The sequence below is a fragment of the Apis mellifera genome, linkage group LG10, assembly GCF_003254395.2.
Source record: "Apis mellifera strain DH4 linkage group LG10, Amel_HAv3.1, whole genome shotgun sequence".
NCBI classification, from domain to species: Eukaryota; Metazoa; Arthropoda; class Insecta; order Hymenoptera; family Apidae; genus Apis; species Apis mellifera.
This window is the reverse complement of record NC_037647.1, coordinates 6,076,788-6,099,198: the sequence shown is the minus strand read 5'-3', so window position 1 is coordinate 6,099,198 and position 22,411 is coordinate 6,076,788. Positions and strand designations below refer to the sequence as shown.

The 22,411-nt window shown below is 39.5% G+C and overlaps 1 long non-coding RNA gene across 1 annotated transcript in view; it reads right to left on the bottom strand.

The window, feature by feature from the left end:
• Nucleotides 1-21,645, bottom strand: part of LOC102655698 — a 48,885-nt gene extending 27,240 nt beyond the window's left edge. Inside the window, exons 1-2 of the long non-coding RNA XR_409564.3 lie at nucleotides 21,031-21,645; nucleotides 19,738-19,883 (exon numbers count right to left, since the gene is read on the bottom strand). This is a non-coding gene — a long non-coding RNA (uncharacterized LOC102655698). The remainder of the gene's footprint in view (nucleotides 1-19,737; nucleotides 19,884-21,030) is intronic.
• Nucleotides 21,646-22,411: the final 766 nt, after the last annotated feature.

The window sequence follows — 22,411 nt, the reverse complement described above, 5'->3', positions numbered from 1 at the left end:
TTCAACAACTTCAGAAAATCGTGAAATTGAACAGTCGATACGATGACCGAGTTCGCAAGTTTTTACTAGGCCATCCTGCACGTGTTTCCAATGCCTTTTCGGAGGATGATCGTTTCTATGATAAAATCAGAATCGTTTTATACGCCCATCTTTCGAAAATCTTCGAGAACCACTTTTTCTCATAACCTGTATCGATAAATAATATCCGTTCAACTTGTGCATACCTTATGCTCCCCTTACTTTTTATTCCATTCATACAGATGAAGAGTAATAAATACGAGATATATATAACGTAAACTGGAAAAATTGGAAAGAATTTTGACGTTAAAATTTGCATAAACTTTAATACGAAAAAACAAATGGTTCCCTTCGATCGAATTTTTGGGAAAATTAATTACTCTTATGGGGCTTTATTTTGAATTTTAAATTCGGGACGAGCGCTGAAATTTCTATTCGGATCTGTTCGCGGCCGCACACCTTCTCACGGATGCGATGTTTCAAGAAGGAGGATCCCATTACGTAGAGCGAGTGATTTCACGCGCTTCCACCGCGCGGTCTGTTGTAATCACTGTGCGAAACGTGATAAGCCAAAGGTTCCCTTCACCCCCTTCACCGATCACGTGCGCATCCTCGTTCAACGGTGAATTGTATTAATTAACCCGATACAATTGTTAAACCGTGTGTAATTGTAATCAAGTGGACGATGTAACCGTGTCGATCGCTTGTTTTCGAAATGAGCTTGGTCAATGTAAACCAATTGGCGATCGATCCAACGGAATTAAACTTTCCCCACCCCTCTTGCCAACCAATTTCCAACCATTTTTACTCGATAAAATTATATTTAATATCGGCAATTTGCCATAATTTTAGGCAGGGAAAAGGATTGCTCGAGAATAAGGAACCGTTATCACCGTGGTAAGATTAGAGATAACGATACAAAAATAACTCGAGAATATACGAAAGTTAGTTCCAATTGTTCAAATCGAACAATAACTGGAATAATTTTAGTTTTAATTGAGAAATTGTGAAGAAGATACGTGTCGCCATTTGACGAAAGCGAATGTATAAGAAGAAGAAGAAGAGCACGTTTCTTCTTATCCCCAGCGCGGTACAATAAAACCCTAGGAATCAGCATTATCGTCGTCCGATCTCTCCACTGTCGTTAAGAGCAGTGTCGCACGGTCGGACAAAGACGTTGCAAACAAAGCGGGTAACGTCGCCACGTTAATCCTCGCGGCGTGGAGAACGGGGCCAAGAAATAATTCTCCCCGTTTTTGCTCGTAGTTACGCGGATTAGGGGGACACTAATTTATACCGTTGAGACAAGAGGAGAAAAAGCCGCGAATGTACTGTGGGAGAATTATCTCCCCCCCGGCCATGGATAATCCATCGACTTTACGAACCCAACGACGACTGCACCAACGTGTTCTACGATCTTCCAGCCAGATCGACCGAATATCGTTACCTGTTCGCGGATTGTATAATTTCTTTCACATCACGCACAATTGGAATGCATGAAGTAAGTAAAGTGTGTGAACGAAATTTTAAAATTTACGTGGTACAAGATAAGTGAAAATTCATCGACTATCGAATAATTATTATTCGATAGATATTATCATTAAAAATTTTATCAAAAATTATTCTATTATGGTTTGATTTGAATATCGTATATGTGTAAATAAACATGTGAACGAAATTTTAATATCTTTAGATTACATTTTTTAGATGAATTTGAATGAATTGTATGAAATATAATTCATCGACTATCGAATAATTATTATTCGATAGATATTTCATCAAAAATTTTATTAAGAGTTATTCTATTATGATATGGAATATAATTGGAAAGTAAAAATTCATCGACTATCGAATAATTTTGTATTTGTATTCGCTTTCGTCAAATGACAACCTATTCTTCTTTCGTATAATTTTCATTTCCATTGAATTTTCCTCTAACTTTTCCCTTATTTCATTAAGAATTTTATTAAGAATTATTCTATTATAGTTTGATTTGAACAACATATAAATGTATAAATAAATATGTGAACGAAATTTTAGTGTCTTTAGATTATAATTTTAGGTAAATTCTATCTGATCCACTTGTACGAAATATAATTGGAGATATACTACGAATTTACTTTTAGATAATTAAAAATTCATCGAACAATTATTGTACAATTGTACAATTCTGTGTTCGAATTTACAATATTTGTAGCATTTGCTGTTACCGTCGTGAATCTCTGTTGACGAAAAATCATTCTACGCGTGTTTGCTCCTCCACTTTCGAATTCATAAATATAAATGTAATTCTCCCCAATATCTCTCCCCATAATAATATGGACCAGCATTTCCTTCGCGATTCCAAAGACAATGCAATTGAAGGAAGAATAACGAAATGGAAAATATAAAGAAATATATATAAAGAGAGAATAGAATCGTTGGTGTAAAAAAACGAAGGGAATACGTTATTCAATCGTATACTCTAAATCGTTGTACGCATCGAGGGTGGCATTTTTCTAAATAATCGCGAGACGAGAACTTTAAATCGAACGACACGATCCATTGTTCTTCTTTAAACAACTCTTCGAGAGATGATTCTTCGGGAATAAAACTATCCGGGAGGGAATATTAGGTTGTAAATCGACTGCCTCGCTTTACGGTTTCCCTGAAATCCAACGAATGGGATACGGCGATCGTTTCGTCCTCTTCTTTGAATTTGGATCGTTCCCTTTGTGGGTGTTCGTTGAGACGGGAACAACGGGATGTTGAAGAGTGCATCGTCGTCGTCGACTCACATTTTTTAGCATCGATGGATTTCCGTCTTAGAGAAGGAGCATCTATTTTTGTTTGAGGAGAAAAAAATTATCTCTATCTGGATTCTATTTCTTTTTTTCGACGTTCGAATTTGAAAAGGCTCTTCCTCCTTAAAAAAGTGTTCCAATTAAAGAAACCAGAATCGATTCATTTTCTGAACTGATCGATTGTTCGAAGATCGTGCATGAAAAATTAAAAATGTATTATTGGAAAGAAAAAATGGAATATTCTCACGATTCTAGATATTTATGCCTAGAATTTTCGCCGAATTATATATTATTTCTCCTTCGAGACCTTGGAAAGTAATTGAATACGAATAATTACGCTTTAACTCTCGTGCTAGGCAACGACTTAATAATCGGTTTATGGCATCGTTGAGCGATTCAATTAGGTGGCTCTTTTATCCGAATAAAGTGGATCAGTGACGTCGGTTGTTCGTTGGGACGGGAAGCTTTGTGACGAGCTATCTTCATATTTCAGAGGAGTGGAAACGAGACTAATTACTACGCTCGAAATTAAATCCTCGCCGATATTAGGCTAAGAGTATATTTTAACCCCTCTCAGTGAAGAAATTTCACTGCCGCCGTGAAAACGCTTATTTTTTCCTCGCGTCTCTCCTCGCGTGACTCTCCCCGTTTATAAAGCAAGAAGAACCAATCAGCCAACCGTTTTCGTTTCACTTCGAAATCAAATCAAAACGGCGAATTAACTCTCCAATCAAATAAATCCATCAATTAATTAAAGATCTCTATGATTACAATTTTCAAATCAACTACTTCCTCTCCATCCTTCCAGAAAACAAAAAACAAGAGACAAATAATCGTACAAGAGCACAAAGGGGTTGAATAACCCCAAGGAAAGAAGAAATTCATCCAGACAGACTTATCCAGGTCTCCCCTTTTACGTTTCCTGTACTCTTCCTAACCCAGATACAGCCAAAAATAGGTCGGTGTGCACGCTTCATTAGGGAGAGACGCACGTCGATCATAAAAGAGTCGCAGAGAAAACGCAGCTCGTTTACAACGTCACTCCTTCTCTCTCTCTCTCTCTCTCCCAATCGTCACAATTTACACGTCGTGTTTCTTTATACGCGGAGAAACGACGTCGATCGTTTCGACGATTCCAGATTTTTTTCAACAAGCACGGTGGCAGCATCTCTCGCGACTGTTAATATATCCAGATGGTTTAAACCGGCGGGCCCACCATAAGCTGCATAAAACGGGCCGTTAAAACAGTGGGTGGGATCCGGAAAGCGTGCCGCGAGTCCCGCTGTTTTACGGGATGTCGCCGTCTCTTTGGAAAGGCGAGAAGAAGCATCGCATCCCCCTGGGGGGATGCGTCAACGCCTCGTTAAAATTCGTTAAAGGGATGTTTCTCGTGATCGAAAATGAATGGAATGGATAAATTTGATAAAATTCAGCAGTTTTCGACTCGAGTTATATTTCGAACCTGCACGCGATTAATTATTTCCTTAATAAAATAGAAATGGCGCCTACGCGGTTGTTCTCCTAAAACGCGCAGAGTTCGATCGTTAATTTTGATCTACAGCGATCCCAACAAGTAATGAATGAATAATGAATGGAAAATCTGAAGAGTATTTGTTTAAAACATCATCGAATAGAGGGGTATAAAATATAAAAAGAAAAGAAGTATAAGAGAGGATCGATAACGATCCACGAGGATTTCCCAAGGATGCATGACTTCCAATAAATGACGACTGAAAAATCTATTGTGAATATAAATGAATATAATGAATGGAAAATCTATTTGTTTAAATAAATGACGAGTGAAAAATCTATTGTGAATATAAATGAATATAATGAATGGAAAATCTATTTCTTTAAAACAGCATCGAATAGAGAGAGTATAAAATATAAAAAGAAAAGAAGTACAAGTAAGAGAGGATCGATAATGATACACGAGGATTTCCTAAGGATGCATGACTTCCAATAAGTGACGAGTAAATAACGAATGGAAAATCTACTTTTTTAAAACATCATCGAATAGAGAGGGTATAAAATATAAAAAGAAAAGAAGTATAAGTAAGAAAGGATCGATAATGATCCACGAGGCCTTCCTAAGTAAATAATGAATGGAAAATCTATTTGTTTAAATACCATCGAATAGAGAGGGTATAAAATATAAAAAGAAAAGAAATACAAGTAAGAGAGGATCGATAACAATCCACGAGGATTTCGCAAGGATGCATGACTGGGCGACACCGAGTTCGATAAACTGGCGCAATCGGAAGGGGTTGGCTCGACTTGGTACGGTTAAATACGAGAGTGGAGAACGGAGAAAAGAACAGTTACAAATTACACGCGTGAATCAAGCACCGGCGGTCGTCATTGAGCTCATCAATCACGACGGGGTAACAAAGCCGGCAACAAGCTGACGCTCCAAGTAAGATCGCTCTTGTCGCACCGGCGACGCTTCCTATCCCCTTAATGATCCGTAAAATCCCAACAATCCTCGCATAAATTTCCATATTTCCGCCCCATCCTCTCCATCTCTCTCTGCTTCTTTTTCAATATATACGTATATATCCAAACAATTTGACCATGCGATTTCTTATATATTACTTTTTTCCAATTTCAATACACCTCTTATATATCAATATTTAAGTCAAATCTGTTTCTTTTTAAAATGAATCTCTTGTATCTAAGACAAATCTCTTCCTTTCTTAAAATGATTCTTTGTACACCAATACATCTAAGTCAAACCTCTTTCTTTTTAAAATGATTCTCTTTTTTTCAAAAGAACTCACTTTCTTCCAATTTCAATACACCTCTTGTACCTAAGTCAAACCTCTTTCTTTTTAAAATGATTCTTTTTTTTTCAAAAGAATACACTTTCTTCCAATTTCAATACATCTCTTGTACAATATCTAAGACAAATTTCTTTTTTTTTTTTTTCAAAAGAATCCACTTTCTTCCAATTTCAATACATCTCTTGTACACCAATATCTAAGACAAATTTCTTCCTTTCTTAAAATGATTTCTTTTTTTTTTTTTTCAAAAGAATCCACTTTCTTTCAATTTCAATACACCTCTTGTACATACTCTTATACACCAATACCTCCTAAATCAAACTTCTTTCTTTTAAAATGATTCTTCTTTTTTTCAAAAGAATCCATTTTTTTTCCAATTTCAATACATCTCTTGTACAATATCTAAGACAAATTTCTTCCTTTTTTAAAATGATTTCCTTTTTTTTTCAAAAAAATCCACTTTCTTCCAATTTCAATACATCTGTTGTACACCAATACACTTAAGTCAAATCTCTTTTTTTTTTAAATGATTCTTTTTTCTTTCAAAAGAATCCACTTTCTTTCAATTTCAATACACCTCTTATATACCAATATCTAAAACAAATTTCTTCCTTTCTTAAAATGATTTCTTTTTTTTTTCAAAAGAATCCACTTTCTACCAATTTCAATACACTTCTTGTACACCAATACCTCCAAGTCAAACCTCTTCCTTTCTTAAAATGATTCTTTCTTCTTATTTTCAAAAGAATCCATTTTTTTTTTCCAATTTCAATACACCTCTTAAAGTTTCGATACATCCTCCTTCAAACTCGACGAAAATTTCGACGAACTGGAACCCCCTTCTCCCCTCCTTTTTTTTCCAAGAATCCTCCTATCCTCCTCTTCCTCCCTTCGCGATATTACCGCGTTCGAGCACGCTCGTGATGACGCAACACCGCTCAAGGAGAAATCTTCCCTCCTCCCCTCCCCCCTCTCCTTTCCCCTCCTCCCGATTGGAACCACTTCGCGAATGATGCATCGCTCGCTAAGGAGCGCCAGGCACAGACGGAACAATGCAAATAAGCCAATTACGTCAATCCTGAGAAATCGTCGACTAAGGGTGGGCGAGCGGTGTGGAGCAGAGCGATGCAGAGCAAAGAGAGAGAGAGAGAGAAAGAAATCGAAAGAGTATAATACGAAAGAAGGATGGATGGAGGAGGGATAGAGAGGAGGACTATGCGAGAGAAAAGAGAGAGAGAGAACGTGGGCTCGAAACATTGGAACGGAATGCATGCACGATGCATTAGGTAATGATATCGACATTATGGCCGAGCCAACGAAATGACGAACGGGCCGACGTATTGGAACCGGGGCCCCATCGAGGCCCCATCGAAGGAGGGCCACGGGGGTAATTATACAAGCAAACAAGGGGCGGTCCCGCCAAGATTATAGGGTTTCTCCGGTCCCCTCCGCCCCTCTGGCCACGCTGCTCCCTCGTAATTACAGGGCCAAACTGCTCTCTCCGTGCAGTACCCCTCACCCCTTCCTCTTCTTTCTCTCTATCCGTCGAAAGATGCCACCCGCTAGTCTCCTTTCCTCTCTCTCTCTTTCTCTCTTCGACTTCTAATTCTTCTTCTTCTTTTTTCGATTCCCTCTCTTTTTCTTCTCGGCACGTCTATCGATACGCTTCGATCGTTGGGTGTATCGTTGGATGTTAAGAAGGAGAGAGAGAAAGAGAAAGGTTTTACGGCGAAATTCTATGCCCGTCCTTTTTTCCATTCGTCCCACCAGTTTTACAGTTTGCACGGTTGAGAAAATGGTTGTTTCGCTAAACCGTGTGTCGTCGTACAGGAGGATATATAATAATAATACTACCCTCTTTCTCTCTTTTCTCTAATATATATACACGTCTCGTTAATTGAAGAGAATGGAGAGCGTATGTACGTAAAGGAGGAGCTCGCTAAAGAGTTAAAGGAATACGCTGCTGCGTGTTCTCGTTTCCCAAACCCAACCACCATGGTTACAGTGCCGATTGTTTTACGATTACGATCGGATCGAGTCGAGTCGAGTTAAGTTAATTCGATGACGACGAGTGATTTCAGGTTGATTTCAGGGGGTCGTTCGAACTTGATTGGGAAGGAAATATCTCTCTCTCCGTCTCTCCCTAACCGGGCAGATTGCAGTCCCGAGGTTGAGTTTATTTTGAATGAAGAGAGAGAGAGAGAGAGAGAGAGAGAAAGAGAGCACCGGACGAGCATGGACGTATACGTACAGGAATTCAATTTGTTCTTTCGTCGCAATTACAGAGCCAAATTGTTCTTCTCGTGGCATCCAGGCCGTACGTCTTTCGCCTCTCCTTGGAAATACCACGGGCTAATCTTGCCTTTTTCATCCTCCTCCCTCTATTTGCGCCCCTGGGTAACGAAACCACCGACGTTCAATTCGGGCTGGAAACTTTGGGGAAACGTGAAAAAGTCACGAGGTCTTCTTAAAGATTTAATTTCGGGATCCTGATCCGTCGATCCTATCCCCGATGTTGCCATCGCCAACCTCATCCGTCTATGTCCAATGTCTTGGAAATGGATTTTTAGAATTCGTACGTTCGTTTTGAGGACGGAAGAAGAATCGGGTCGAAGAAGAAGTGAAAATTATCCTTCAGAGTCACTTTTCAATATAACGCGTTCTCCGGAGTTATTTTCGTAAGAGAACACTCGAGAATATTTTTCCAAGATCGAAGATTGAAAAAAAACGTTTCTATCTCTAAAATTCTGATTTGATATCGAAATCTCGGTCGAATTTGATATTAAAAATTAATATCGAATATCGTGATTTTCGAAGCGAGATGAAAATTTTGATTTAAAGGTTTTACAAGGCAAACTCGATCGACGAACGAACAATGAAATTCGCGACAAATTCTTCCTCCCTCTGTTGTTAACCATTCCTCCCTCCCTCGATCACAATGTCCGCCATCTGTAAATCGTTTGTCCCGCGCTTGTAAACGGCCTGTGTTCGCTTTTGTTCCGTTTGTAAGCAACAAGTGTCTCGCTTCAATGAGAATGAATATTTAATCAAGATGTTGAGAAGCACGATTCCTCCTACCGAGTTTTTGTTCCCAGTTTCGCGGAACTTAAGCCGGACGGTAATCCTTTTTTATCCCACTTACTCTCGTCGGGATTTACGAATCGAACTTCGCGCGTCATTTCTCCCAATCTGTGTCAAATTTCTCCAAAAAAGTGCCTCAACTATCCCAAATATTAAAATCATTTAAATCGAAACTTTTCTTTCTTGAAGAAATGAAAGAGAACGAACGAATTCGATAAACAAAATTTCCAGAATATCACCCTCTCGAATACTTTATTGCCAATTATTCCAAATATTAAAATCATTCAAAATCGATCAAAACTTTCGAGAAACTTTTTTCGAGAAATGAAAGAGAACGAATTCAATTTTCCAGAATATCAACCGCACATCTGTCGTCTTTCCCTTCTCGAAATAACATCCTCTCGAATACATTGTTATCGCGCACAATTATCCCAAATATTAAAATCACTTAAAATCGATCGAAATTTTTCTTTTTTTCGAGAAATAAAAGAGAACGAACGAATTCGATAAACAAAGTTTCCAGAATATCAACCATGTATCTATCGTCTTTCCTTTTTCGAAATAACACCCTCTCGAATACATTATTGCTAATTATCCCAAATATTAAAATCATTTAAAATCGATCCAAACTTTCCTTTTTTGGAGAAATGAAAGAGAACGAACGAATTCGATGAACAAAGTTTCCAAAATATCACCCTCTCGAATACATCATTGCCAATTATCCCAAATATTAAAATCATTCAAAATCGATCCAAACTTTCCTTTTTTCGAGAAATGAAAGAGAACGAACGAATTCGATAAACAAAGTTTCCAAAATATCACCCTCTCGAATACATCATTGCCAATTATCCCAAATATTAAAATCATTCAAAATCGATCCAAACTTTCCTTTTTTCGAGAAATGAAAGAGAACGAACGATGAACAAAGTTTCCAGAATATCAACTTCTCGAAATAACACCCTCCCGAATACATTGTTGCCGCGCGTAAATCACGTCTCGTTTAATCGGCCGATCCATCATTATGCGCGAAATATGCGCGTACCGTATGATTTAAAATTAATACGCGAGAGGCGGGGTGGCCGGCGGAAATTGCGTAAATTCAAGCCGGCCGAATTAAAAGTAATTAAACCGAACCGGGTTGATTACCGGGGGTCTTCCAAGTTTGTCACGATCCCGAACGGTAATCCGGTCACGTTTCCTCGTAAATTCGTGGCGGGCCTTTATCATCACGGTGTATCGTCACTTGTTGTACGTCGTTTCACCAAAGTGGCCCCCACAGCCTGTTTCCACAACATTCGGCCGAAACGGTTAAAACGGGGTGGAGGAGATGATGGACAACCAGAGAGAGAGAGAAAAAGTCGTTTACACTTTTACCAGGGATGCTTGTAGCCCCCATTACGTAAAAATGCGACAATTTCACGGGGAGGGAATGGGAAAACGCGGCGATCCGTGAAAATGATGCTCGACGGGGGGGATTCGAGTGAACGGATATTTTGAAAAGTAATTTTTATTCTTATTCTTTAGAAAGCTCTAATAAGATATTATGGAAAAATTTGTATTGTAGATAAATTCTTTGTAAAATTCTTGCAACAATTTTTTAACGCGCTTTTCATATCCCTCGGCGCAATTCAACTTTTATTGAATAAAATACTTCTTCTTCGTCGAAAGCATTGTTAGAAAGAGGAAAGGTGTAACGAGGATAATGTAACGTTATAATCAATAACGAGAATCACGGATGGAAATAGTCCATTGTTGAAAAAAATTCTTCTTCTTCTTCGAGAAGGATCTCTCTCGTAATTAACAAGTTTTTTCTTTTTCTTTTTTTCTATGGAAAAATGGAATCACGATCGGTATGTAGCGAATTTCGCGTTAATGAGGGAAGGGAAGGAGCGTGCGAATACGTAAAATCTTCCCCTGCTCGTCCTCGAGCAGCATGTAAGAAGACGCTCGATCGAGTAAAAAGATAGTTATTTACGTCAAAGTGCACCGGGCTCCGGGCGAAACGAGAACTGATAATGCTTTATTCATGCCACGCGTTTCACTTCTTATCCTTTTTAAGCCTCTCCTCCTCCGTCTCGAGTGCCCTGCGAGACGCGTTTCTTCTCCAATCGGCGTGCAACAATACACAATCCCCGACAAAAAGCGTTCGATCACTCTTTAAAATTGAACAATTCCCTCTAAATCGAGCCGAACAACTTTTTTTTTAAAACGAAGAACAAGAGGAGAACGAAGAGTTGGAATTAATTTTGACAAATGATCAAGTGTTTGTAATTGCGAAAAAAAATATATTTTGGAAAAATTTCGGGAGCCAGAAAAGGATGGAAAGAGTACTTTCTTCCGAGAAGAAGAGGAGAAGAGGAATTTAACTCGTTCGCGAGTTAACCATCATCGGCGAATAAATCGTAATTATTAACGAATCAAGGATAAGCAAGTTTCATTCGGGAGAAAATGCAAATATTCACTCGGGTACAAATTGAGTTATTATCTCGTTGATGTACGCGCTTGTTAAGAGTCATTATACCTTTATCGCGCATAATTACTCGTGTCGTTAACGGATGAAAGGGTGATCGTCGGTTATGGATATCTTCCCAGGGAAGATCGTTTCAACATCGAGGTAACATTTTATCTGAAAAATCGATCTCTCCGTGCTTTGACAACGTTCAAAATTTTCACCACAAGCAAATATGGATTTAATCGATCATCCTCTCAACTTCTTAAAGGAAATTAAAAAAACCGCTTCCAAATATCGATCATCTTTAAGCACTCGTCAAAATCGGCAAAGAATTTCGAATGAGATGAAAAATAAAAATCTTATTCTATGTATATTCTTTCGAAGATCTGGTCAAATTTGAAGAGAAAGCAAAATAATAATCGGGAGAGATCGGATTTTATCGGGTGTTGCAATTGATGGAGGATATTTCAACGGGGATACATTTAAAGTTCCGAGTTAAGGCAAACTTTGCTTACTCGAATCACCTATATACACCTTCTCAGTTTCTGTTCAGACTCTGTGGAGACCTCGTTCACTTCGACGTACCTATTTCGACCTACTTCTTCAACCCTATTGGGAACAACGGCAGTCACGAAACCGCCAATGCAATTTGAATATTTTATATATCCAAGGCAAACATGCCTGAAAAAGTGCGTCGAATCAGCTCTAATTAGACATCCTCGAAATGAGAATACGAGAAAAATAAGTTGCAAGTAATTTTCGATAATCCTGCCGAACTTGTTAATTTTTTTGCACGAAACTGGACACAATTTCATGGAATCAATACTGCGTTTGAAAAGATAAATTTGCGCGGAATCAAACGAGGCTTCATTTTTAAATAAATCGATGAGTATTTGTCTATACGCAATGATATATACTCGTTTCGACTTTCCATTTTATTTTATTTCTTGCATAATATATATACCCACTTTAAAAAACAATGAGAAATTAATTTATTAACTGCAAAAAAAATCATCAATCTTTTTTTTAAATAAAATCAACCGAAACCTGACAAAAATTTTCAACAATGCATCCCCGTTTTTCCCCCCACAATGCAACTCCCCAACTTATCGAATCCACTGGAAGAGAAGAACTTCGAAAATTTGTTCGAAAAACATCCCCGTTTCAAAAATATATTTATTACAACACGCGTAAACACTTTTTTTTTCCCCAAAAAGCGCGTTCGTCAAAGTGGAAACGCAGGGAATCTCCACCAGAGGAGGAGGAGGAGGAGGAGATCATCGTGCTCGAAGTAATGCTCGATAAACAACATCGATTCCCTCCCCTGTCAATAGTCAAACGAATAACGATTAAAAAGAGGGGGAGGAGGAGGAAATGGTTTACATTTCACGGAGGGAGCGATAAATATTTCCAAAGTCCGCGGTGAATATTCGTCTTGGCACGGTTACTTGGCAAGTAACGAAGCCAGCCAACGTTTATTTTTGCACTTCATAGACCAATAATTCAAGCGGGCAGAGGGGGTGGCGATAGGGGGTGGCGAGCTTCTTCCCACCCCCTCCTCGCCCCAAACACTGTACAACGCGCGCCGTTTCTGAAATCGCGATCACGATGCTCGATAATACACGATGGCCGCGAAACTGTTACGGTATATCGAATAAATCAGCGGGTTGCTTCCATTAGAAAATTCACTCTCCCTCCCCTCCACCGTTTATTATTCACCGAAATATTTTAATCTCGTCCGAAATTCTCGAGTTGTATTTGCAAATTGCCAAAAAAAGAACGAGACGAAAAAACTTTTTCAAATTAATAATGTGATTAATCGATCATTAATAATTAGATTAGATTGGAAACATTTTGATTAATACGTGTAAGCGTATAAAACTACGACGGATATAATGCATCGAGTTTTCCCTTTCGTAACGAGGACGTCAGTTTATTATATAAAAACAGCTGCAAAATCAATACCACGTCACATTCGACGAAAGCATTAATACGTTCTATTTCGAGATAGAATAATCTACTTCCAATCTACTTCTCTCTCTCTTGAAAAATAAAAAGAGCAGACGAGAAAGAGAGAGAAACGAAGTTCTACTATGTACAACAGATATACACGCTCTGTCTAACTCATACCGGATGAAACATTTACATCGGAAGGCCGGATGTTCCTATCCCTTCTACCAAGCCTTTTTCCTCGGCGTGGAAGAAGAAAAGCTGCGTGTAAAGTAGGGAAAATATGGGACAAGGGATAAAGGACTCGAGGCAACTCGAAGGGAGGGCCTCTCCTCTCCGTAACGGGAAAGGGCCAGCCTTTCGACGACGAGAAAACACCAGACCATGGTACGTATACACCACCATGGAGGTGCTACACTATGAAGAGGATGGAATTCCACGATGAAATTTCTTCGGCCGCATAACACGAGCTCTGTCCGTGCCTCTGTGCGTGCGTGCGCGCGCGTGTGTGTGTGTGTGTGCGCGTGTCGGGGCGGTGAATTCCCGAATTACAAGCCTCTCATTTGAATAAACGTAGCGAACGACACGGCCGCGCTCGTCTTTGTTTTACGACACGGTGGTGGAACGGTGACACGGAGGGAAACGGGCCGGGTAAACGTTCCAAGGAGGCGTTAGACGTTGTGAAACGTGAAATATAAATGAAGAGAAGAGAAGAGAAGAGAAGAAAGATAAAAAAAAAGAAAGAAAGAAAGGAAAAAAGGAGGAGGAGGAGGAGGAAGAGATGTGTACCGTTGAGACGGCAACGACCACGGTTTCGACGTCCTCCAACGAAACGACAAAGTATTCCTGTCAGGATAACGCGGAACGTGGGTGGATCATTTCGTGTGTATATGCGTATATATGTGTGTGTGCACGGTATATCAGAGGAGACACGAGTTACGCGGGAGAGACAGGGTTCAAAAACCGCGTATATACACGAAATACGATTCACCTTGTATTCCCTCCTGATCGAGGGAATCGAGGGAAACACGCGGATTTTTAAAGAAAATATCCAGGGGGAGGAGGGATGGAAAGAAGGATGCATTATGGAGGGAGGGATGATGGTTGGTGGGTTTCGATGGTGGATCCGTGTTTCATTCTCATCGATTTTGTCATTTGGAAATCATTTGCGAGATTTCTAGGGGAGAATTATTTGAATCGTGACGAGAAGAATTTTCATGAGTTTTCTTCTTTTTTATATCGCGAGTAGATTTTTATCGATGTAAGTGAAAAGTTTTAAAATGAAAATTATCTGTCGATTCTCTCTGAAATAACGAAATTTTACAGGAGAATGTAAGAAGATGTAAATTGCTCGCGATCATCCCTATTTAATTTAATTAATATAAAATTTTAATTTTAATTTATCGATATAATCAATTTGGCAAATTATTCTCTGGAACAAGGTATATAATCGTGTTTATTTAAAATATCTATCGATTGGAAAATTTTATCCTCGGGTATTATGGGTATAATAATAATAATGGATAATGTTGATTAAAAAAAAAAAAAAGAAGAAGAAGAAAAAGAAAAGGTAAAGGTAAGGAAAACGCGCTTAATAAACGTTTTATACGTGATTAAGTATAACAACAAGTTAATTTTCCAGTCTAATAGATACTTTCAAAATAATCGTGAATTTAATATTTTTTTTTTTTTATAAACGTAATATAACATTCTATCGTACGTTCTCCGTGGAAATTTCGTTTAGAGAATAATATCGTACAAATATACGGCAAACATAGTAATATATTTAAAGAGAAAACAATATCTATTCTCCCTCTCCCCTTCCTCCTCCTCTCTAGGTGCACCGTGTGTGTAATTCGAATATCAAAGACAAACTTGAATTCGACAAATTTGAATTCGGGACTGCATTGAAAATTGTTTCCTGAAAATCATGCATACGCAAACACATGCTCAGGTAGAACGTATTTATGATATTTCGAATCGAAAATGAGAAAGAGTAAGGAAAATCGTAAAATATTCTTCTCTACCAGACTCTACTATTCATTAAACTTTAAAAACGATTAATACTACGTTCTTTTGTTTCTTTCTCATTTTTTTATTATTGCATAAAATCAATATATATATACTTCTCTTTGTCAATTCCAATTCTCTCCTTTTCCAAAAAATTTCCAAACTATCCAACAATTCCGCTAAACAATCGTCGCAACACGATTTTCATTTCTCTTCCAATTAAAAATGATTATTCCCCGATGAAAAAATTGACCAAGAACGGGATAGCATTTTTTAATTCGCGCCGTTCTTCCTCGAAGAAGAGGGGTAACTTTTCAAGTTACTCCTCGCGCACCGTTTCCAACCCGCGAATATAAATCCAATGGACAAGCACTCGGCTCGTTACTGCGCGCAATGACTACCCGGATGCACGTTCCTTTTTACACGTTTCGCGGATAGGAACATCGTGGCCCGTGCACGTAATATTAAACGCAAGCGTGGCAAGGATATTACACACAGGGAGCGTAGGGGTAAATTCGCGTGGTTATTTTATGCGCCGCGGACGAAACATTTCAACGCGGGTCTCGAACGAAAACACCGAGAGAGAAAGAGAGAAAGAGAAAGAGAAAGAGAAAGAGAGAGAGAGAGAGAGAGAGAGAGAGAGAGAGAGAGAGAGAGAGATGAAGAGGATCCCCAACGACGTCTCGACAACTCCATCTTGCCTTTCCATTATCGCGTCTCTTTACGATCTATCAATCTCGGCTCCCGCTCGTACGCTCGTAATAACGACTGGGCCCAATTTGCATGCGAAACTTCGCATAACCCCGCCCCTCGTCCGGCCTCGTCCACGCGGTAAAAACGAGTAAACGCTTGTCGACGCTTATATTAGATCTCTCTTTTCTTTTTTTAAAACAATCTTTCGCTAATGCTTGCTGGTAAATAATGGAAAATTTCGAGCTTTAAATTTTTAAATATCAATTGCTCCTTTCCTTAAGATTAAGTTAAGAGTATTTGATTTTTGAAGAGGCAAGTGAAAGATGTTACGCATCATTCGAACAATTTGTCTAAAAAATGCGTCCCTTTTCACAAAGAAAACATAAATTCGAAATAAAAGGAATGCGCGCAAGGGAAAGACGAGGGGGCAAAGTGTAAGATAAAAGTACAAAATGCTCGACTCGAGACAACTAAGCTACCCCGCCCACGAGTCTACGTTGTTCGTAACGATATAAAACAAGTTCAACAAACTTGTTTTACCTTATATTCGCCGATAAACGTGGACACTTCTGCGAAAACGCAACCGAGCATCGAGTGGAATATCGTTTCGCGAACAATGTTAAGCCTGAAACCGGCCCCGCGGCAAGAAATCGTTCCGCACCGAAAACGAGCAGGATCGATCGGAATTCGACCGGTAGCCGTCCACCTAATTTTCGTTACGGTCCCCGGGTACATCACCGATTCCCTCGGTTAGACGAATTCCAAAGCTCGAACGAGAGGAGGGGGAGCAAAAGAACGATCGTTCTTTTCTTTTCTTTTCTTTCTTTCTTCCTCCTCCTTCTTCGAGAGTATATAAATGAGAAACGCGCGCAAACAATTTTTCTCGAAACGGCGGCGGCGCCATTCCTGGGAAAGCGACGCGGTGAAATCACCGCGGCACGAATTTTACGACGGTTACGGGGCGCAGAGAAGCATTTATTATTTGCGGTCTTAGAAGCGATCCTCGTTATCCTCGTTACCGAGGGCCGAGCCTCGACAGAAGAAGCCACCGCCGAACAACGGAGAAGAGAGGCTGAGAAGTTGGACGGAGAGGAGGATTGAAAGAGGGAGAGGGAGAGATTCTGACTTTGAGATCTGAGAACGAGGAGGAGAACGAGGCAGGGATCTCTCCGTGGAAGGTATGGCGGAGCGGAGAAGGAGAGGGAGAAGAGAAAACAATAAGACGAAAAGAGAAGGAGGAGGAGGAGGGAAAGAGAAGATAGACACCGGCGGTGGAGTAATAACGGACTGCTCACCATGATTATAGAGCACGAGGCAGCCGGTACGTTGCTTAAATCAACAGAGAACAGAGCCGGAGGTTTCACCTGCCGAATCAATTTTTACCTCGTTTCGAGTCTACCCGTCCCGTTTTCGCCCTCCCCCTTTTCGTCCTCCCCCTTCCTGCACCGGCCCTTCGTGCGCAGCCCCTTTCACCCCGCGTTATATACCCGGCCGTGACCGGTTTTCCTTTGGTTACCGATTACTTTTTCCACCGGATCGGGGGAAACACCCATCTCCCCTCCCTTCTCCTCCTTTCCTCCTCGATGATGAAATTCGCTTTTTACAAGGACAAGTTTAATATTTCTCGATGAACGCGTTTTTTGTTTGTCATCGTCGAGTGGGGGGAGGGGGGAGAGAGCGGATGAAAGGAAGGAATGAAAATATCCTTACCGAGGGGGGGAAATTGAATTTTTCATTCAATTCTGTGGCTGGACCAAATCTCTACAGGACGATTCAAAGAGAGAGATTTACGAATCCTTGAATAGTGTTCTTTTCTTAATTCGTGAAGAAAGTAAATAAAAGAAAGGGGAGAAAATTTCGTTCGATACCTGATAATAAGAATTTCTCTCGAAAGCTCGAATAAAACTGGTCGATAAGGATCGTTGACAAGCGAAGCTTAATGATCGTCCCAAGTTTCTAAGTTTACTTAGAAACCGACGTAATCCTCGTTCCATAACTCGAGTCGAGGATACGCTTCAAAAACGGGAAGTTTTGACGGACCCGGTTTTTGTTAATTTCGAACCAGACGCGGGAAGAAAATTTGATGACGATACCAGAGAAATACCAACTTATCCAAAACTTCGTCATAGTAACGTTCGTTAAACGTTTCAACGAATAATTAGAGTAGAGACAAGTAAATTTGCGAAATCAAAGAATGTACCTTTTAATCAACTAACTTTTCCCGCTCCCTCTGATCCACGCGTACGTATATCCCCCTGATAAACGTGGGGAATATACAACTTTTTAATCCAATTAGCCTCTCTGTTTCTTTGACAGGGTTCCTTTTATATCAAACGCATCTACTAGTAGAGCTCATCCCCGTGGCCACTTTCGGTATTGCGTTTCATTTTCATTAAAACGCTACTTTTTTTTTCTCTTTTCGAAAAGCAAATGAAAGAAGAAGAAGAAGAAGAAGAAGAAGAAAGAGGAGGAAAAATATCGAACTAAATAAAGAGAGAGGATGTATAAAGAGGAGAAATAAGAACAAACGAAGGGAGGAAAGCGTGGTTGGAAAGTTATCAGTCGAACACAAAGCGTCTACGTGTCCGTGCATACACGCGGCTTCCTACGTGAGCTTCTTCAACGACCATCCTCCTCCTCCCTCCTCCGAGCAAAGTCTAAAAGCTCGCAGCGACATTATCCGGGAGAAACTTGGAGAAACGGGGACATTTTGAAATTTACGAATGACTACATTATTCAGGGGAAACGAGGAACGCGGGATACAATGCGGTTTCCTTATTCCACGAGTCGAAATGTCCGTTCGAGGGAGAGAATGGAGGAGAGATCGGAGGGCTCTCCCTTCTTTTCTACCTCCGGATCGGTCGGTATCCTTGGACGGCGGAGAACACGAGGATAACACCAGGTCCAGGTTTATACGAGGACATCAAACCGGCCGTGGGCCGGATATCGAGGGACTTTACGCGGGGGAAGGGGAGGGAACAGAGTTTTCGGTAGCGAAAGGTTAAAGGGACGTTTTCTCTCGGCCCATGAATTTTCTCCTATTTCGCGGTTTATAACCTACTTTCCAACAACGGACGCTTTCCGCTAGCAATACAGTCCGTTTCATAAGAGATATTTCCGAAAAATTGATATCTAAGATAGGATCCCACCATCCGAGAGGATAATGCGAGCTTTTATACGAGCTCTTTTCTTTTCTTGGTGTGCTTTTAGTTTCATATCTTTAGACTGTATACATCGTGGTAAAAAAGTTATCACTTTTTGTAGGTTTCTTTTCTCGAAAACAATAATCTTTAAACCGGCAAATGAAATAATAAGTTTTAATTTTTTAAGACTCAAGCATGTTTATTATTAATTTAAAATTTATTATCGATTAAATTGATATCATTTTTCATTCAATATATATATAATGGTATAATTCAAGATATTTATTAGCCTCAATCGTTATTTCATTTCTAACCACTGTAAAGTGGTCAAAATTATCAAACAAATATTGTATTATCTCTTTAAATATACTTTCTCTCTAAAAATATCAATTCGAAGGTATATCGTTATGAAACAGACTGTACATGCAGTGTAAAAAGTATTCTGCCAAGGTTCAAGTACTTAGGCACTCGACTTTCGGTTCCTGGTGGATCCTCCTCATCGTCACAAGCGACGATACGAGTGAACAGTTCGGTTCTTGGAGCATCGTTGACCCAAACTGGGTCGTTCGGCCGCAAATTGATCCAGATCGGGATCGGTGATTTCGATGAAAAAGAGCGCGCGTTTTTGCGAAGGAAAAAAAAAAAAAAAAAATCCCAGCGTGCGTTGGACGATCGTAAATTGGCGACGAACGGCCCCCGGTTAAAAATGTACGATAAGTCCGTGCCGTGTTAAGAAATTTATGTCCGGTACACGCGGCAACCAGTTATCTTCCGGAACGAGTTATCTTTCGATTCGATATAAAAATGATTTTTCCAAGACTTACGGCTCGTTGTTACTACCAATCTGTGAAAATTGGAGTTTTCGATGTCGCATTAACCAGCTTCTCTCCATCTGACTTTTATATTTTTATTCGAAGAGGAAAAGAGGCACGCGATGAAGAATTTCGACGATCGACGTACAGGATATTTTCTGAAATCAGAGAAGAGTGGTTAGAAAGGATAGAAAAATAAATTGAAAATATAGAATAAAATTTGAAACTTCGTTTTTTGAAAAATAAAGGAAAAGGAAAAAATGTTTATCTATTTTCTGATTAAATAAGAATGAATTGTTATTGGATGGTTATTTTAAAAAAAAGTAATAAATGAAATAGTAGTATTTTTTACGTAACGTAAAATTCGAATTTTAATATTAATTTCGAAAGGTTTCACGATCTTTTTGAAGTAAAAAAATTCTTATTTTTCAATGCAGCATTTTTTTATCAAGCTCTACAATTCATTCTCATCAATATCAAGTTTTTATAATCACGATTTTGCAATCATCATCGGGTCAAAGTTCCATCTTTTCAGAATATGTATGATATATCAAGCTTCAACACAATTACGCGAAAACGAAGAGTACTCACTGTGGAAACAAACGTTATGGAAATTATGCGGGAATTAGCCTCGATTGTTACAAATTTTATTTGCGACGATTAGTCGTCGCGGGTGAACACCGAGGCGTAAACATGGTTGCAAAATTCAACGAGAGCCGCAATGCTATTATCGCGGCAGTGATGAGTCGAAATCGATTATTAATAACGCATTAACGCGTGCACGGTACGTAGAACACCGGTTTCCGGTCGTGTCATGACCAAAGCGGAAACGAAAAGTCTTGCGCGTGCGTGAACTTCACGCGCGAAATCACGTTCGAATCTGCTCGATTATTGAACACGAAGAGAGCACGATAGGAGTGCATTAACCTTTTCATTACCATAGACGAGATATTTCGCGATCGCGATGTGTTATTAACGAGATATTTCTTAATATATTCAAATGAATATCTACTATTTTGTACAATCAAATGGAATGGAATACATTTTCGTACCATTGTCTCTTATCTAATAAATAAATTTCATCCTAAATTTCCACGTTCCTACGTTCACACATTGTAGTAGGAAATGTATTTCGCATAACGTGAATACCTAACCAAGCTTGTACTGTATTGCTTATAAAAGATTCGATTCGTTCTAAATATCGAAATACTTCAAAAGTAAACTATTTAATCTTACTAATAACATTGAATTCCTATGAAACGAGATATTTATATATCGAACTTGATCTTATTACTATTTACTAACCTCAATTGCATCAACGACGAAATGCGTAGCAAATGAATCTCGCATTCCAATAAAACACACGCACACGATATCCCACTCGTAATATTCGCGCAATCATTATCACGACGCGATATCCAAAACATCACTTTGCAAGATATTTCGTTCACAATATTGAAAAAATTAAACGAATATTAACTTTTGCGTGCAAGCACTTCCATCATGGATGCTATTCACTAACACGCGCATGCGCAGTTCAAGCGTTTCGATCCACGTTTCACGCAGCTGCCGATCCTCGTTTTCGCTCGCACGTGTACCGGACAGCTTAAGTAAATTGGAGCGCGAGTTGCAAATTTACTTGCTAGCCAGCAAACAGATCTCTCTTTCTCTCTCTTTCTCTTTGTGTATATACGCGAAACCATAAGAATTGAGAGGCCGGGAATAGTCCCCGCAGCTGCGTCAAACAGGGTTCAAGAACGTTTACGCGACTCGATTAATTGAGCTCGAAACGGAACGAGATGACTGGTACTGGTTGCGCAATAGCACTGCAAGTTAGCTCGAGTATAGCGCCATTTTTAAAAAAAAGATTGGAGACAATTGAAAATTCCAACGTAGATATATCAATAAATAATGTCGGATTCTTTCGTAAAAAAATTTCTTCTGTTTTTTTAAACGAAAACTCGTATCATATAATCTAGAAGATAAGATTTTATAAATAAGGAATAAATAATTGAAGAACAAAAATAATGAGAATGAGAAGATGATTAATATTAACAACCATATTTAATATATATATAATAAATTCCTATCTTCGACCAAGCATACCTACACATCCTCGCAAAACGGAATTAAAGGGGGGAAAAAAAAGAGAGGATAAAATTAAAAAATAAAAAACGCAAAAAGGAGTTCCCATACCCATAAACCTGCCTAATCCACCGGACTTAAGAAGAACACAGTATACACCTCCGACAAAAGCGACGAGCGTATTTTTCGAAACTGCACGATACAAAGGATCTCCAACTATTAATCCTATTAAACAGGATTATAGGAACGGAACAGAGAAAGGGTAGACGATAGAGAGTGGCAGAGGCGGATCTGATCCGGGCAAAAAGATGTTTTCCTCCTTGTCTAGCCGGACGAAGCTACACTGGAAAGCGCTCTGGGGTTTCCGAAGGGATATGATAGAACGAGCCTCGTGACGGTCTCTCTCCCCGCAAAACGAGATCCTCGGCCTCGAATGCAGTCTGCCGTGAAATGCATTACGTATGCATCGTGCTATCGCGCCGGGAATCTGTGGGACCCAGACATTCGCTAATTCGCGCGCGCGCGCCAGCATTTCCTCGAGCGGAAATCTGGACCTCCACGGGAGCGGAGAGAGATCGTGCAAGACGTATACGGCCGGGCA